The sequence below is a fragment of the Pleurodeles waltl genome, chromosome 4_1, assembly GCF_031143425.1.
Source record: "Pleurodeles waltl isolate 20211129_DDA chromosome 4_1, aPleWal1.hap1.20221129, whole genome shotgun sequence".
In the NCBI taxonomy this organism is placed as follows: domain Eukaryota; kingdom Metazoa; phylum Chordata; class Amphibia; order Caudata; family Salamandridae; genus Pleurodeles; species Pleurodeles waltl.
This window is the reverse complement of record NC_090442.1, coordinates 105,353,515-105,368,967: the sequence shown is the minus strand read 5'-3', so window position 1 is coordinate 105,368,967 and position 15,453 is coordinate 105,353,515.

The following is a 15,453-nucleotide window of genomic DNA, read 5'->3' as shown; positions in this document are numbered from 1 at the left end:
CCCCGCCGTGACAAGCACCGCCGAACTGGGCCATTCAAGACAAGCACCGCTGAACAGGGCCCTTCAAGACAAGCACCACTCCGCTGGGCCCTTCCTGTCAAGCACCGCTCCGCTGGGCCCTTCCTGTCAAGCACCGCTCCGCTGGGCACCGCCGTCTCTGAACTGCTCCGCTGGGCCCTTCATCTCAAGCACCGCTCCGCTGGGCCCTTCCTGTCAAGCACTGCTCCGCTGGGCCCTTCATCACAAGCACCGCTCCGCTGGGCCCTTCCTGTCAAGCACCGCTCCACTGGGCACCGCCGTCTCTGAACTGCTCCGCTGGGCCCTTCCTGTCAAGCACCGGTCCGCTGGGCCCTTCCTGTCAAGCACCGGTCCGCTGGGCCCTTCCTGTCAAGCACCGCTCCGCTGGGCACCACCGTCTCTGAACTGCTCCGCTGGGCCCTTCATCTCAAGCACCGCTCCGCTGGGCCCTTCCTGTCAAGCACCGCTCCGCTGGGCCCTTCATCTCAAGCACCAATGGCTCATTGGCAGGGCCGGATCTGTGTCGGCCAGGGCTTCACGAAGCACTCTGGGCACCATGCCTCCTCCATAACCAGTGGAGTCTGTAATCCACTTGATGGACTGTGGCTCTGCACTCCCCAGGATGGTACAGTGGGCAACCCACCCACTGTAGAGACTTGTGAGACTGTGGCTTTGCACTCCCCAGGATGGTACAGTGGGCATGGAGGCCCCTTGTGGATCTGGCGTCGTGGACTCAACAGGCTGAGGTGCCCCCCCTTCCCTTCCCCCTGAGGTGCCTGTAGTTTTACTAACTGATGCCCCTGCAGTGTTCTCTCCAATGGAATCGGGTCTCGTGTGTGGGCTTTGCCCATGTGTTTAGGCCCATTGGCACACGAACAATGGATGATAGCCAATATGGGCCGGACTTTTCACCTATGTATATATTGTTCATGATGTAATATATTTTATTTATATATTTCATATTTCACTTAAGTTCAAATATGCTATAATATACTTCATTTTTAATGATCATTTTATTTTGTCTTTGCATTCTTCCGGGGGGTTTGGGGGGTGTCACTCTGACTTGTTGCTCTGCATTGATGTGTGTGTTGTAGTGGGTGAGGGTGGGGGTGGGTGTGTGGCGTATGTGTGTCCCCGTAATTTTTTCCCTCCCCCCTCCCGTGTGTCGTAGGTGCAGTACTCACCGTTGTCTTCTGCGCCGGCATTCGTGCTCCTGGTAGAGGAGCAGGTAGACAATAGCTGGTAGGATGTGTAGTTCCAGTTCCATGCTGTCCAGATTCCTCGTGGAGTGTGTAGAGGTGAGCGTTTTCCCGTTCGTAGTCTGTTTCCGCCGTGTTTTTATCTGCGGGGCTCCCGCCCCGGAAAAGGTGGCGGATTGGTGAGTTGTGATAGGGTGGGCGGTACATTGTCTGCCGCCTGTCTGTTGGCGGTGACCGCCGCGCTGCTTGTCTGTACCGCCGTGGCGGTCGGAGTGTTAAAGTGGTGGGCTGTGTTGGCGGTTCCCACCAGGGTTGGAATTCCATTTTTTTGCCCGCCTGCCTGTTGGCGGGTTGGCTGCCGCTTTTACACCGACCGCCAGGGTTGGAATGACCCCCATAGTATCCCCACCCATGTGCAGGTATTATGCTTGTTACACCTACTTGCCTCAGGGAGCTATTAAGGGGTCATAGCAGCAGCTGGAGGGGTTTCAGAGAGTACCCTCTCCAGATTTTTCAATGCATTTATCAACGCCATGCTAAGCAAACTCCAACAGTACATACGATTCCCCCACACCCCACAGGAAATACAGCAGACAAAAATAGAGTTTTATCAGATAGCACAGTTCCCCCACGTCCTAGGTGCCCACATGTGGCAATATGTCCACCATCAGTCATAGAGTATGTGTACCGAAACCGTAAACACCAACATTCCATGAATATACGGGTGATATGCAATGCCTCCTATATCATAACTGATCTCGTGGCAAGGTACCCAGGGAGCACACATGATTCATATATATTTAGTGACAGCGGCATTCACACAAGACTGCTAGCTCGGGAGTTTGGTGAAGGATATCTACTAGGTAATGTCACTCTGTACACTGGCGCATAGATGACAAACTCATATCAGATGGCTGAGTTACTCATCACACCTTATGTCCCTTCCAGGAGACAGTGCCTACGCAGTGCGCACCTACATGATGACGCCCTACCTCAATCCCACAACACCAGCAGAACGGAGATACAATGCAGCACACAGGGCAACCCCCAACGTGGTGGAGCGCACATTTGGCCTTCTGAAGAGTCGCTTCCGTTGCCTCCACAAGAGTGGAGGGGCACTACAGTACAGTCCAGAAACCACAGGTAGAATAGTGGCTACTTGTGCAATCCTGCACAATATAGCTACAACCAGGGGAATACCTATAGAAATCAGTGACACTGAATCAGATGAGGATAACGATCCCATACCACCTCTACAGCCAGCAGACAGGACCAGTGCAGCAGATGGAAGGCAAAGGCGTGCTGACATCACACACAACCATTTCAGACGTGAGTATGAATGACAAAACTCCACTGACAACTGTACCTGTAGTGAGAGAAATTTATTACCTTACGTCAGGTAATGAATGGTGATAAATGAAGTAAACAGGTGATGGCAAAAACTAAAATTAACAAAAGAACTGAGTCACGCACTATTACGTCATAGTGGGAACACCAGTGTCAATGCGGCAAGAGTCACTTCCTCCTCCCACGCACACCACTCGGGTGCCCAGTTAACTCACTGGCACCCTGAATGTCACCCTCAGTGGCAGTGCTGCGCCTGGCACTGCGCCGTCTGGTGTCTGCTGCAGGTACTGCCACACTACTGAGGCTAGAACTGTCCTCAGAGTCCCCCAAGGCTACCTCGCTGGGAGTGGCAGATCTCTGTCCCATGACAAGTTCAATCACATTAGTGATTTGTACAAGGCCCTGGATCACGTCCCTGCTGGTGTGTGCAGCCTCCACTTGGGCCGCCGCAGCGCGACGGGCGATGAGTGCTGTGGAGTTTGCCATCCTGTTTGAGGACCTGCAGTAGTTTGCAAACATTGTCCTGAAGCGGTATTCATGTCTGCGTCGGCTCACCCATTTGTGGCGCAGCTCCTGACAGAGGTCACGCACTGCACTAGTAAGGTCTCTAGTGTCCTCAGAGGCCTGCACCTGTCCCTCACGCAGCTGTGTGATGTTGCTGTTCAGTGTGTCAAGTTGCCGATGCATGCCCATCATTTGTCTATTGTGGACTCTCAGGTTCCGGTCCAAACTCAGTATTCGCTTGTTTTGCAGGTGCTGTTGCTGCAACATAGCAGCCTCAAGTACCCGGAACAAGGATGGACCCTAACCTGCCTCATGCGGTAGCTGCTGGGACACTGTGGCACTCCTACATTGTGCTGCATGACCCCTGTCCTCCGGTATCTGGCTGCGCTTGTCTGGTGCAGACAGTGTGCTTGGCCCCTCCTGCTGCACATCCGAGTCACCACTGAGGTCTGGCAGTGGTAGTGCCCTGGGCCTGTGGCGCACAGTGGAGATGTGGAGGGACCCACTGGCGTTGGTGACAGAGGGCTGCTGGGTGTCCGTCTCCCCTACACAAGGACTGTGTGTGGCTGCTGGGCCAGGCCCACCTGCAACAACACAATGCAGCATGTCAGTTCTGTATGTTACATTATCTGTCTGAAAATGGCAATAAAGGTACAGGTACTGCTCTACATGGTGTTGTGTGTGTTGTGTTACCTTAGGTGTCACTATGCTTCCTCACATTGTCATGCTACTGTCTGTACTAGTTTGTGGACCGCAACTCCCATAATGCATTGTTGTGCTGCTTCTCAGATGTGGACTGGACTACTTCACACACTACTTCACATTACATGCTAATTCCTAAGGGGGTTTTGTGCATGCACATATTGGGTTCACACAACAACATTGGACTTACCTTGGCTGGTACTCGGTTGACCGAGGTGTCGATATCTGTGACCCCTGTCACAGCTTCAGGGAGGAGTGTGGATTCCACCAGGTCCTCCAGTGGTGTGGCAGGTGGCTCTGTTGGTGGTCCGCCACCTGTGCCCCTGGCCTCTGCAAGTCTCCTTGCCACCCTCTCCTTTGCCCGGGAGCGCAGGTCGTACCACCTTTTCTTAATCTCCTCAATGGAGCGCTGTGCCACTCCAATGGTGCAGATTTTTCCCTGGATGTCAAGCCATAGCCTTCTTTTCTCGCTCTCAGGAACATGGAGTGATGATTTACCAAACAGGCGGTCATGGCTCCTCCCAACCTCTTCAGTCAGTACCTCCAGCTCCTGTTCACTGAACTTGAGTTTGCGCTTCCTCTCCTGCTTCTCCTGTGAAGTTCCTTGGGGCTCCATTCTGGCTCAGGTGTTGCTGCTCCTGCTGAGTGCTGCTCTATGTGGCTGGGCTGCTCTCTCTCAGGATGCTAGTTTGGGTGTGGCACCTGAAACTGCCTGGAATGACTCATTTCCTGCTGGTGATGTCATCAGGCTCCTCCAGGTGTGCATTCTCGAACTTTCTCGCATTTTGCGATTTTTTACCGAATCGCAAAAAAATCGCAAATTGCGAGAATGCAAATTGCGATTCGGTAAATGGGCCTCGCAAACCACAAATAGCGATTTTTAAGAAATCGCTAATTCCGATTCGCAATTTTGTTGCATACCCAATTGCGACTTCGAAATAGCGATTTCTTAATAATCGCAATTTGCGATTCGCAGACCCCAGTTTTCATACATCTGGCCCCAAGTGACTTAAATACTCCACTTCTGACTGGAATAATTTGCATTTATAGTAACTTTAAACAAGATCAGCCTTCTTCAGCCTTCTACATACCTCACTGGCAACTTCCCTGTCCTCTTACTCAATCAACATGTTGTCCTGGTGTTGTAATTTAATAGCGATTAGATTAAGCATTAGCAGAAGACATCTTGTATTTAGCAACTATTGTGAACATTTGGCGGAATCCATTTTGTATTCATGGCAGCCATTTTCTCGGCCATGTGCTCGCCATGTGCTCTGTCCTACCTTTCTGTTAACTACTCTTGAAAATCTGTCTAGTGACAAGTTATATTTAGCTTCTCCCACTTTCGCACATGCCCAGTAAGATCTTCAGCTGTTAGTAATCAGTAACAGACAGTAATGTGTCAACTAGTCCTTGAAACTGTTAGCCCCTCCTACCTGTCGACTGTGCATTTCCATATGACCTTACATGTAAGTCTTGCTTCTATAATTGTACCACCTTCTTTTAGCCCCTGGTGGGTATAAAAGGACCATGCTCTCTTAGTTCAGTGTGCTACTTCAAACATTACCGAAGGGTGCTGTTTGAACTGTAGTACCACCTCATGAGGTTTAATAAACTTTGTCTTTTATTTCAGTTTCTGTGCCAACTTCTTCCTATATGGTCTGAGGACTTTGTGCAGAGAAGAGCGAACCCCTTACACTAGTAGGCCTTGCTGAGGCTTACTTCAACAAATTGGTGCCCGAACAGGGACTCATCGGCGACTCAGACACCCGACGAATTGGTCGCGACGAAGGATTGGGATCTTGCTGCGGATGATCAATGCCTGAGGAGACCCAAGTCTTGGCAACCACGGTGTTTTTCCCTTCTTTCTGATTTGACCATCCAGGTGGCGCCAGTCCTCGACTGAGATCCTTTTTGTTCATTCGTCATGCAGTGATCATTTGGTCGATTTTAGAACTTGGCAGTTGGAAATTGGACACCCTGTGATTGGTAAGAGCCATTTTACGGCACTTGCTGTGGGTTTTGATACCTTTGTTTGGTAATTAAGTTTAGCACTACTTACTGTGGCTCTCGTGTTTTGGGTGACTAGTCAATTTGTGTCCTTTAAATTGATATATAAATTGCAATTTATATAGGCAGGTAATGAGGAGGATTTTCTCCAATTTAATTTTGATTTGAACGGCACCTTAAGTGCTACTTTGATTAGAATATTGCATATTCTGCACTATTTTTGGCATGCCTGTTTTTAGCGCACTTCGTAGGATGTATTGCTTTTGTAATGGTACCAATTTGAGACTGGAAGAATCGCAACTGGCACCCCCAGAGAGGACGCCCAATAGAGATATGTATGTTAAACATGGTCTTTCTTCTATAATGTACAGCACATTATGGAATAAATAGACTCGTGCGGATCCTGAGTTACTTTGGCCTATGCATGGGTCATTTGATTTGCGAAAGATTGAGTATGTGGAACAATCTATGTGTAAGCGAAGGTATAGGCAAGAAATGTTAGACTGTGTACAAATGTGGGAGAAGGAAGTGCGTGGACGAGTGAAGCGTGAGCAAGCCTTGCTTGAGAAAGAGCAGCAGAAGAATGTATATGTGAAAGCATTGGAGATGAGAAATAAAGAAATAAATGACTTAAAGGAGCTAGAAGAGAAAGAACGTAAATTACAGGTAACTGGCCAATACACCGTTAGGCAACCTCTCTATCCTATCCTTAATAAACCACACAATGATTTTTTGTTACTAGATCGCCCTCCACCTCTGTATGTTGTTCCTTCTGCCCCTCGTGAGTTAGCTAAGGTATCCGGTTCGGAGCAACAGAAGATACAAGACAGTCGCTCTATGTTGCCTGCTGACCGTGCGCCTGAGCTTAGATCTATTGCTCGTAAAACAATTTGTAGCGTTGTCTCAGCTTCTGAACTTTTAGACAACATGAAAGGGTGGACGTAAAAGAAGCAGCTATATTTTACTGAGGCATTTGGCACAGAAGTTATTGAACTACATCGGAAATATTCTGATGAGTTAAAGCCCGATGATGTGGCAGCTGATCACAAGCAAATGCTTGATGGTCTTTTTGTTTTCTCCCAGGTGGCTGATGCAATCAGGCGTTGGTGAAATTATGTGTTGTGGCAGTCCGTTTGCAAGAGGAGAAAAGGGCCGTGGACGTATTTGCACGGACATCTCAGACCGGCAGGGTGCAAGCTTCCATCTTCGGAACAGATAAGACTATGATAGTTCACGCGAAACCAATGCGGGAGGCCGCGCCTTTGTATGTTCCTCCTAAAGGATTGGGTACAAGTAATGATAAAACTTCTGTTGATGCTAAGGGTTATTTTATTTATAATTGGGTGTATACTCCTTGGAATAGGGCAGATGTAATGGCACTTAAAACAGTATTACCTGATCCGTGGAAAAATCCAGCTGCCTTTTATGAGGAAGTTGAGGGAGCAATTAGTTCTTGTACTATGACTTTGGCTGACATTGATTTATTTTTCGGACTGATATTACAGCCAGATATGTGGAGAACTGTTCGTAAAGTTGATGATCCTGTAGTTTTTGGGGCGTCATGGAAAGAATTAGAACAGATGGACGGGGATAGGGAACCTGCGAAAAAGCCATATCAGTTGATTCTAGATCTTCCCGCAGCCATATTACTTAAGTTAAAAACTATTATTCCCCCCAAAAAGATAGATTGGACTGTTTTAGCGTCTTGTAAGCAAAAGGCAGATGAATCGGTCTCTGATTTCTTTACACGCTTTGAAGAAGCATTTCATGATTTTAGCGGCCAGTTATTGTCAGATGATACGGGCAGACATTTGTTTGTCGATAAATATGTCGCAAATCTGTTACCAGGAATAGCTAGTCGTCTAAAAGCTAGTGAAAGTTCATGGACTACCTCTACTCCGGTTTCTCTTTTGACTATGGCTCAGTATTATGAACGTCAGGAATTAGAAGCAAAGATAAAAAGATTAAAGAATTAAAGACGAAGGTTATGTTGGCTCAAGCTTATGGTCCGCCTTTTAGAGGTAGTGATAGAGGTGGACGTGGATCTTATGATTCGTCTTACACTCGTTCGAATTTGTCTGTTGATCAGTGTGTGTATTGTAAGAAATTTGGGCATTGGGCTGCCGATTGTCCAGCACTACGTGTTCAGCAGTGTTCACGTGGTCGGGGACAAATGAGAAATCGCTCACGATATTCAGGGCCTAGAAGAAGTACAAATGATCATGCTAGGGTTGATGCTAATGTACGAGGGTAGGATAGGTTTAACACTTTTGATAGACGGAACCAATACCAGATGTCTAACTATGTGCAGTCTGATTTCCAAGATTCTGCTTATGCATAGGATTGCCTGGGATGGGGTATGGAATCAGTTGAAGTTCCAGTAGATCAGAGGGTTCCCTATGTTACAGTACATGTTTTGGGTTCTACTGATCTGTTTCTGGTTAATACAGGAGCTACTCGTAGCGCCTTGTCTAAACAATTGATTCCAAGGGCTCCCCTGTCTGGCTTAACCATTACATCGATAGGTTACGATGGAACACCTTCCCCTAGCCCATTGTCACAACCACTTGCATTCCATGTTGATAAATTTACTGCTCCATGTCCATTGTTGCTTTCTCCAAATACACCAGACAATATTGTGGGTCTTGATATGCTCAAGTATTTCAGAGCTACAATACGATGCTCTCCTGAAGGGGTGTGTGTTATTTTGAATGATAATCATCCTGTGATGGAAAGAGTTTGTCTTGTTAAAGAGGATATTGCATTAGCTTCACTCCCTAGTTCTTTGTGGGCTACTTCAGATACTGATGTGGGACAAATGATTATTCCACCGATACATATTAGTGTCAAGGAGGGAGCTGTATTGCCATGTTTGCCTCAATACAAAATTTCACAGGAGGGCGTAGAAGCACTCACACAAATTGTGCATGATCTTATTGCAGTTGGAGTTGTTGAGGAAGTTCCGTATAAAGATTGTAACAGTCCGATTCTTCCTATTCCGAAAAAGGATATTGATACTAGGATTTACCAATTCATTATTGATTTACGAGAAGTCAATAAGATTGTGATCCCACAATATCCTGTGGTATCTGACATCACAACACTTCTTACTTTGGTTCCCCCAACAGCAACTACGTTCTCTGTGATAGACTTGAAGAATGCTTTCTTTTTGATCCCTATTCATCCTGACAGCCGATATTTGTTTGGTTTTACTTTGAATAAACGATCATATAGATTTTGCAGAGTTCCTCAAGGCTATACTGAGAGTCCTAGTATTCATAGTCAATCGTTAAAACGACAACTTGATTCTTTTGTTTTGCCTGAAGGTGTGGCTCTCATACAATATGTTGATGATATTTTGTTGGCAGCTGATACCCCTGAGCAATGTGAAAAGTGCACTTTGTCCTTACTTTCTTTTCTTGCTTCACACCATCATAAAGTGTCACGAAAGAAATTGCAATATTGTAGACCAAAACTAACCGATTTAGGTCACCTTTTGTCTAAGGAGGGCCGTGCACTTACATCAGATCGTATTCAAGCAATTTTAGACACACCAGTACCCTCTACTCAGAAAGATGTTCGTACACTCCTTGGTCTTACTTCTTTTTGTAGGTAATGGATATTAGGGTTTTCACACATTGTCAAACCTTTGCTAGCACTTTTGACTAAAGATACTCCAATGCCCCTCCCATGGACAGATGAATGTGAGACTGCTTTCCGGCAGCTACGGCAAGCCCTTAGTTCAGCACCAGTGTTAGGTACTCCAGATTACATGAAGCCTTTTGCACTTTACGTACATGAGAAAGATGGATGTGCATTGTCAGTTTTAGTACAGACACATGGCGATAAGCAGTGTCCCTGTGCATATTTTTCAGCAGTACTTGATCCTGTTGCTCGAGCGTTGCCTGGGTGTTTTCGTTCAGTTGCCGCAACAGCTGTGTCAATACGTCAGAGAGAAGGGATAGTTTTGTCACATAAGCTGTTGGTGTTAGTACCCCATGCAGTTGATGCTCTTTTAAATCAAACAAAGAAACAACATTTAACTAGCGCTCACCTAACAGTATATGAATTGACATTGCTGGCTCCTCACATTACACTGAAGAGATGTGCAACTATAAATCCAGCAACTTTGTTGCCATGTCCGGTGACTCAGCCTCAATCACAAGAAACACATGATTGTATATTCTTTACCGAAGAACAGACAAAGGGTCGTATTGATTTACAAGATACACCCCTTCCAGATGTAGACGGGGAATTGTGGGTTGATGGGTCTTGTTTGAAGTTGCCAGACGGTACGACCTCCGTTGCTTATGCAATCACCACAATACACACGGTAGTGGAAACAGCTCATATACCACAGAAGTCAGCTCAAGCAGCTGAACTAATAGCTTTGACACGAGCATGTGAGCATAGTACTGACTTATGTGTGAACATTTATACAGGCAGCCGCTATGGTTTTGGAGTGGCTCATGATTTTGGTTTGCTTTGGAAGCAGAGAGGCTTTCTCACATCCCAGGGGAGGCAGATAATGCACGGAGAATTAGTGCATAACCTCTTGACTGCATTGACATATCCAAAGAAACTAGCTATTGTGAAATGTAGTGCACACAAGAAAGTGACCGATAAGAAATGGCAAGGTAATGCCCTTGCGGACCGTGTAGCACGTGAGACTGCGATGCAGCGAAGTACCACTTCTATGTATGTAGTGAAGTCACAAGCTGAACGTTGGCATAATGCTAGACAAGACATATTAGATATACGGAAATCTGCTTCTGTGAAAGAACGTGAGCAATGGTCTGAAGAAGGAGCATTGGTTGATGAGGGCTGTTGGCGGAATAAGCAGATGGATAAATGGAAATTGCCTATAGCCTTTGTACAACCTATGGTTCAGATGGCACATGGACTGGCAAATGTTGGAGCTTCAACAATAACGAAGTTGCTTACACAAGTTTGGGAGCATCCAGAAATTTCCAGTACAACTAAGAGAGTAATACAGTCTTGTTTGATCTGTTTACAATGCAATCCTGGAAAAGGCACACGTACTCCTGCGGGAGGGTTTGCTACACCAACTGCACCTTTTGAAGTTCTACAAATGGATTATATTCAGCTTGAACGCTGCAACAATTTACAGTATGTCTTGGTGGTGGTATGTGCCTTCAGTAAATGGATAGAGGCGTACCCCACAAAGGATAATACTGCCATTACCACAGCGAAGGTGCTTTTGAAAGAATTTTTTCCTAGGTTTGGTGTTTGCAGACTTTTATGGAATGATAACGGACCTCATTTTGTTGGGGAAGTTATTAAGTATGTTCTGAAAGGATTAGGGATCAAACAGAAGTTCCATGCGGTTTTCCACCCACAATCAGCAGGGTTGGTGGAAAGGTATAATGCTACTTTGAAGCTGAAGTTAGTGAAGATACAGGCTTCCACATCCTTAACTTGGCCGGATGCATTACCATTGGCATTATTGTCTATTAGGTCAGTGCCACACTCTCGAATTGGCCTTACTCCTTACGAAATAGGGTTTGGAAGGCCAATGAACATTTGGGGAGTTCCTAAGCCAAATTCTGTATATGATGTACCTTGTGTCTTGATGAATGATTATTTGGCACAGTTAACCGACAATTTGGTTTTTATTCATCAACAGGTTCGAGAAGCACTTCCTGACAGATCTACAGGTGAAGGCCATGAACTCCGACCTGGTTACTAGGTGATGATTAAGTCCTTTGAAAGATCAAGCATCTTTGAACCAAGGTGGCAAGGCCCAGAACAGGTGCTCCTTGCGACAAGGACAGCAGTTCGAGTGACGAACCGAAAGAATTGGGTCCATAGTACTCACTGCAAGAGAGTGCTACCTACCTTGGTGGAACCTGCTGTGCTGACCGATCATCGAGAGATTTTGACTACGGAGAAAGGCCGTGCTATATCACCTGACGAATCTGCGGAGTTCTTCCCGGACAATACTATTTCTGGAGTGTTGCGATATAATTTGAGACGGAGGAAAGACCCCGTAGTGCTGGAGAAAACTGGTTGAGCTACCGCCCTGGGTTAGTGAAACGGAGAGCCAATGTGGCAAGGGGGGGGGGATCAGCCATGCATTAGAGTAGTGACACCCGTCTTGGCCCATGGTGAAGAAATCAGCGGCTGCCCAGGGATAAGAGCTCCAACAATTGTTTTTAATTAATTTCTGAAAAGGTCGATTATCACTGTTGCTAAAATGAATAACAAACTGATCATTAGTACTATGGGGTTTGTTGTTGTTTTGGTGGTTATAGCAATAATCACCTGGTTTGCTGAAAAGAAGGTTCCTGCTCGTGAGTTTTGTGTTGCAACTACTCCAGTACCAGAGGATCACTATTACTTTGCGCTTCCCTATCAGGAGCAGAAGCACCGTCAATCGTACTTCAATAATACTTTCATTCAGATGTTGTATCATACTCATAATGCTACAAATACTACTAACTGTTGGGTATGTGGAATGATACCTGTGCATCAAAAGAAAGGAGGAACACCTTTCATTCCTCTTCCTTTTTCACACAATGGTTCTGTCAAGCTTGGTATACGCTTTTGTTCGCATCTGGAAAACATACAGAGGGTGGACTTCTTTTTCGCCTTAATAAAGTATGCTACCAAGACAAAGATGGGTATCCCCAAGCCAAAGGAACTAAATGGGAATGGGAAGAGTATCAACCGGAAAATGTTTCAATACCATATGTCTTCACAAATATAAGAGACTCTGACAAGAAAGAACAATTTGTGATTTCTGTTACAAAAACTAAAGCAGATTTATGTATACGTAGCATTGGGCGAATTCCAGTAGGGATAAGCGATTGTACCTTGATTTTAACTATTGAGGATGTAAATAATAGTAGTTTTACAGCTTCACATAATACATATTTTGTTTGTGGTAACTATGGATATTACCAACTACCTGTTGGGTGGTCAGGTGTGTGTTATGTATCTTTTCTATTAACCCCTGTGTTTGTGGCCCCTGCATCATATCACCGAGATTTTAAACTGTTCAATTACATCATTAAAAATAGATGTAAAAGGACAATACGTACAAATGAGGTAGACCAAACGGATACTAGCCTGCAACAATATGTTGATTTTAATTTAGGGTTGTTCTCCTTTGTGGGTGCTGCGTTAAACAGTAGGAAAGTGAGACGATTGACTAGGGTTGTTGAAGCTGTTACCAATCAGGCAGCTCTGGCACTTGGGAATATTACAGAGGAGCTTCAAATTGCAAGGATTGTAGTGCTCCAAAATCGTATGGTACTAGATGTGATATTAGCTGATCGAGGTGGTGCATGTCGCATCATTGGTAGTAGTTGCTGTGTTTTTATTCCAGATCACTCACCTTCAGTATATGATGCATTATCTAAATTGCATAAAATTGCTGCAGAAATCCACACAGAGACTGGTACTTGGACTTTTTCTGGATGGTTTTGGGCTCTTGTTTCCGCTTGGGGCTGGAAACTACTGACTATTCTGTGTGTAATGATTGCAATATTTTTCACATGCTGTATCTGTATTCAGTGTGGTCCAATGTTCTGCTCCATGTGTATTACTGCTTGTATGCCTACCAAAAGAAATATTACAGAAATGAAAGCACAACACATGTTAGATAAGGAAATAGCTGAAATGATGAGCATAAATATACAAGATGAATATTTAGATTATCCCAGAAAGATGAATGTCTTCAGCTAATGCTGAAAGGGTCGTCTGTTGTAATTCAATAGCGATTAGATTAAGCATTAGCAGAAGACATCTTGTATTTAGCAACTATTGTGAACATTTGGCGGAATCCATTTTGTATTCATGGCAGCCATTTTCTCGGCCATGTGCTCGCCTTGTGCTCCGTCCTACCTTTCTGTTAACTACTCTTGAAAATCTGTCTAGTGACAAATTATATTTAGCATCTCCCACTTTCGCACATGTCCAGTAAGATCTGCAGCTGTTAGTAATCAGTAACAGACAGTAATGTGTCAACTAGTCCTTGAAACTGTTAGCCCCTCCTACCTGTCGACTGTGCATTTCCATATGACCTTACATGTATGTAAGTCTTGCTTCTATAATTGTACCACCTTCTTTTAGCCCCTGCGTGGGTATAAAAGGACCATGCTCTCTTAGTTCAGTGTGCTACTTCAAACATTACTGAAGGGTGCTGTTTGAACTGTAGTACCAACTCATGAGGTTTAATAAACTTTGTCTTTTATTTCAGTTTCTGTGCCAACTTCTTCCTGTATGGTCTGAGGACTTGTGCAGAGAAGGGCGAACCCCTTGCACTAGTAGGCCTTGCTGAGGCTTACTTCAAAACTGGAAGAATAGGACACTGGTTTCCATATCTTCAAATAGATGAAACATCATTCTCTGGAACACGGAAGCAGGTGATGATAATCTGAAAGGCATCCTTTGTACTGATAATCCGAAAGGCGTAATAAAAGCTGTGAGATTACATGATTGGCTTGACAGTTCAATCTGATGGTACTCATGGTGGAAAAAATAATGGCCCCAACAGTGAAAGTGGATCATTGATGGTCGACATGGGATGACTTTTGGCAATGATGCAAGCATTGGATGCTCTTTAGTCAACAAATATCATCATTTTTCCATCCGACTTTTTTGTCAAAACAATAGGAGAAATCCAATCTGAAGATTCCACCACTTCAATTATGTCATCCTTTTGTAGCTTTTCTAATAACTTTTGTAAATTGCTCCTTCCACTGAAAGGCACAATTCTAATTTTCTGTCTCACTGGAGTAGCGTTTTCTTTCACTTTTATGTGGGTGAATCCGTTGAGCTTCCCAATGTTGTCACTGAACACTTCCGGAAACAAATGGTGGATGAATGTTCCTAGGTATACTTCCTGAATAACCATCACGGGTTCAGCAGCACATGGATTGAGAATTATTTTCAAGAGTTTTTGGTATCTCCAACCTAACACGCAAACATCTGAATTGGCAATGTAGATCTTTATTTCAGCAAATCAGTCTTTGAAATATACTTTGGTAGAGAAGTACCAATGCAACTTAATCATGTTTCCATCAAATGTCACAACACGAATGTCAGCTGGTGACAACAGAATGCATTTGGTTGGCCATGAAGCTTCAAAGATTTTTCATGGTATTAAGATGACAGGTGACCTTGAATCGGGCAGAATTTACAAAGTGGTTGGCATTAGATGAAGCACACAATTGGGAGGTCTCAGTTTATCTATATTTTTACCTCCCTCAGGATTGATCATTAGTAACAAGTTGCCATTTTCTTACACAGCAGATATTTGCTGGCTCTGATATCTGGGCAATCTTTGTACTACATCTTTGTTTGACTTCTCTGCATACATTGGCAAAGTGTCAAGGACAATGACTTGAACTGCATTCTCTGTTTAGTGCAGGACATCCTCAGAAGTTGGCAACATGGGCCACGCTCCCATATCTGTAACATTCAGGCCCTCATTTACAAGTGCAATGCATCACTGGTCCATCACTTTTACCAGCAATCCAGTGGCATGCCCTGCTCCATATGTACAAAGTGGTGTTAAGGGGTGTTAAGGCACTTTTTGTGGCCTAATGCCACTTTGTAATACAGCCCCTGTACATGCATCACTTTGTATTTAAAGGGTGTGCAATAGGTGTTGCTGTGAGCATTCCACTGCAACACCCATTGCGTT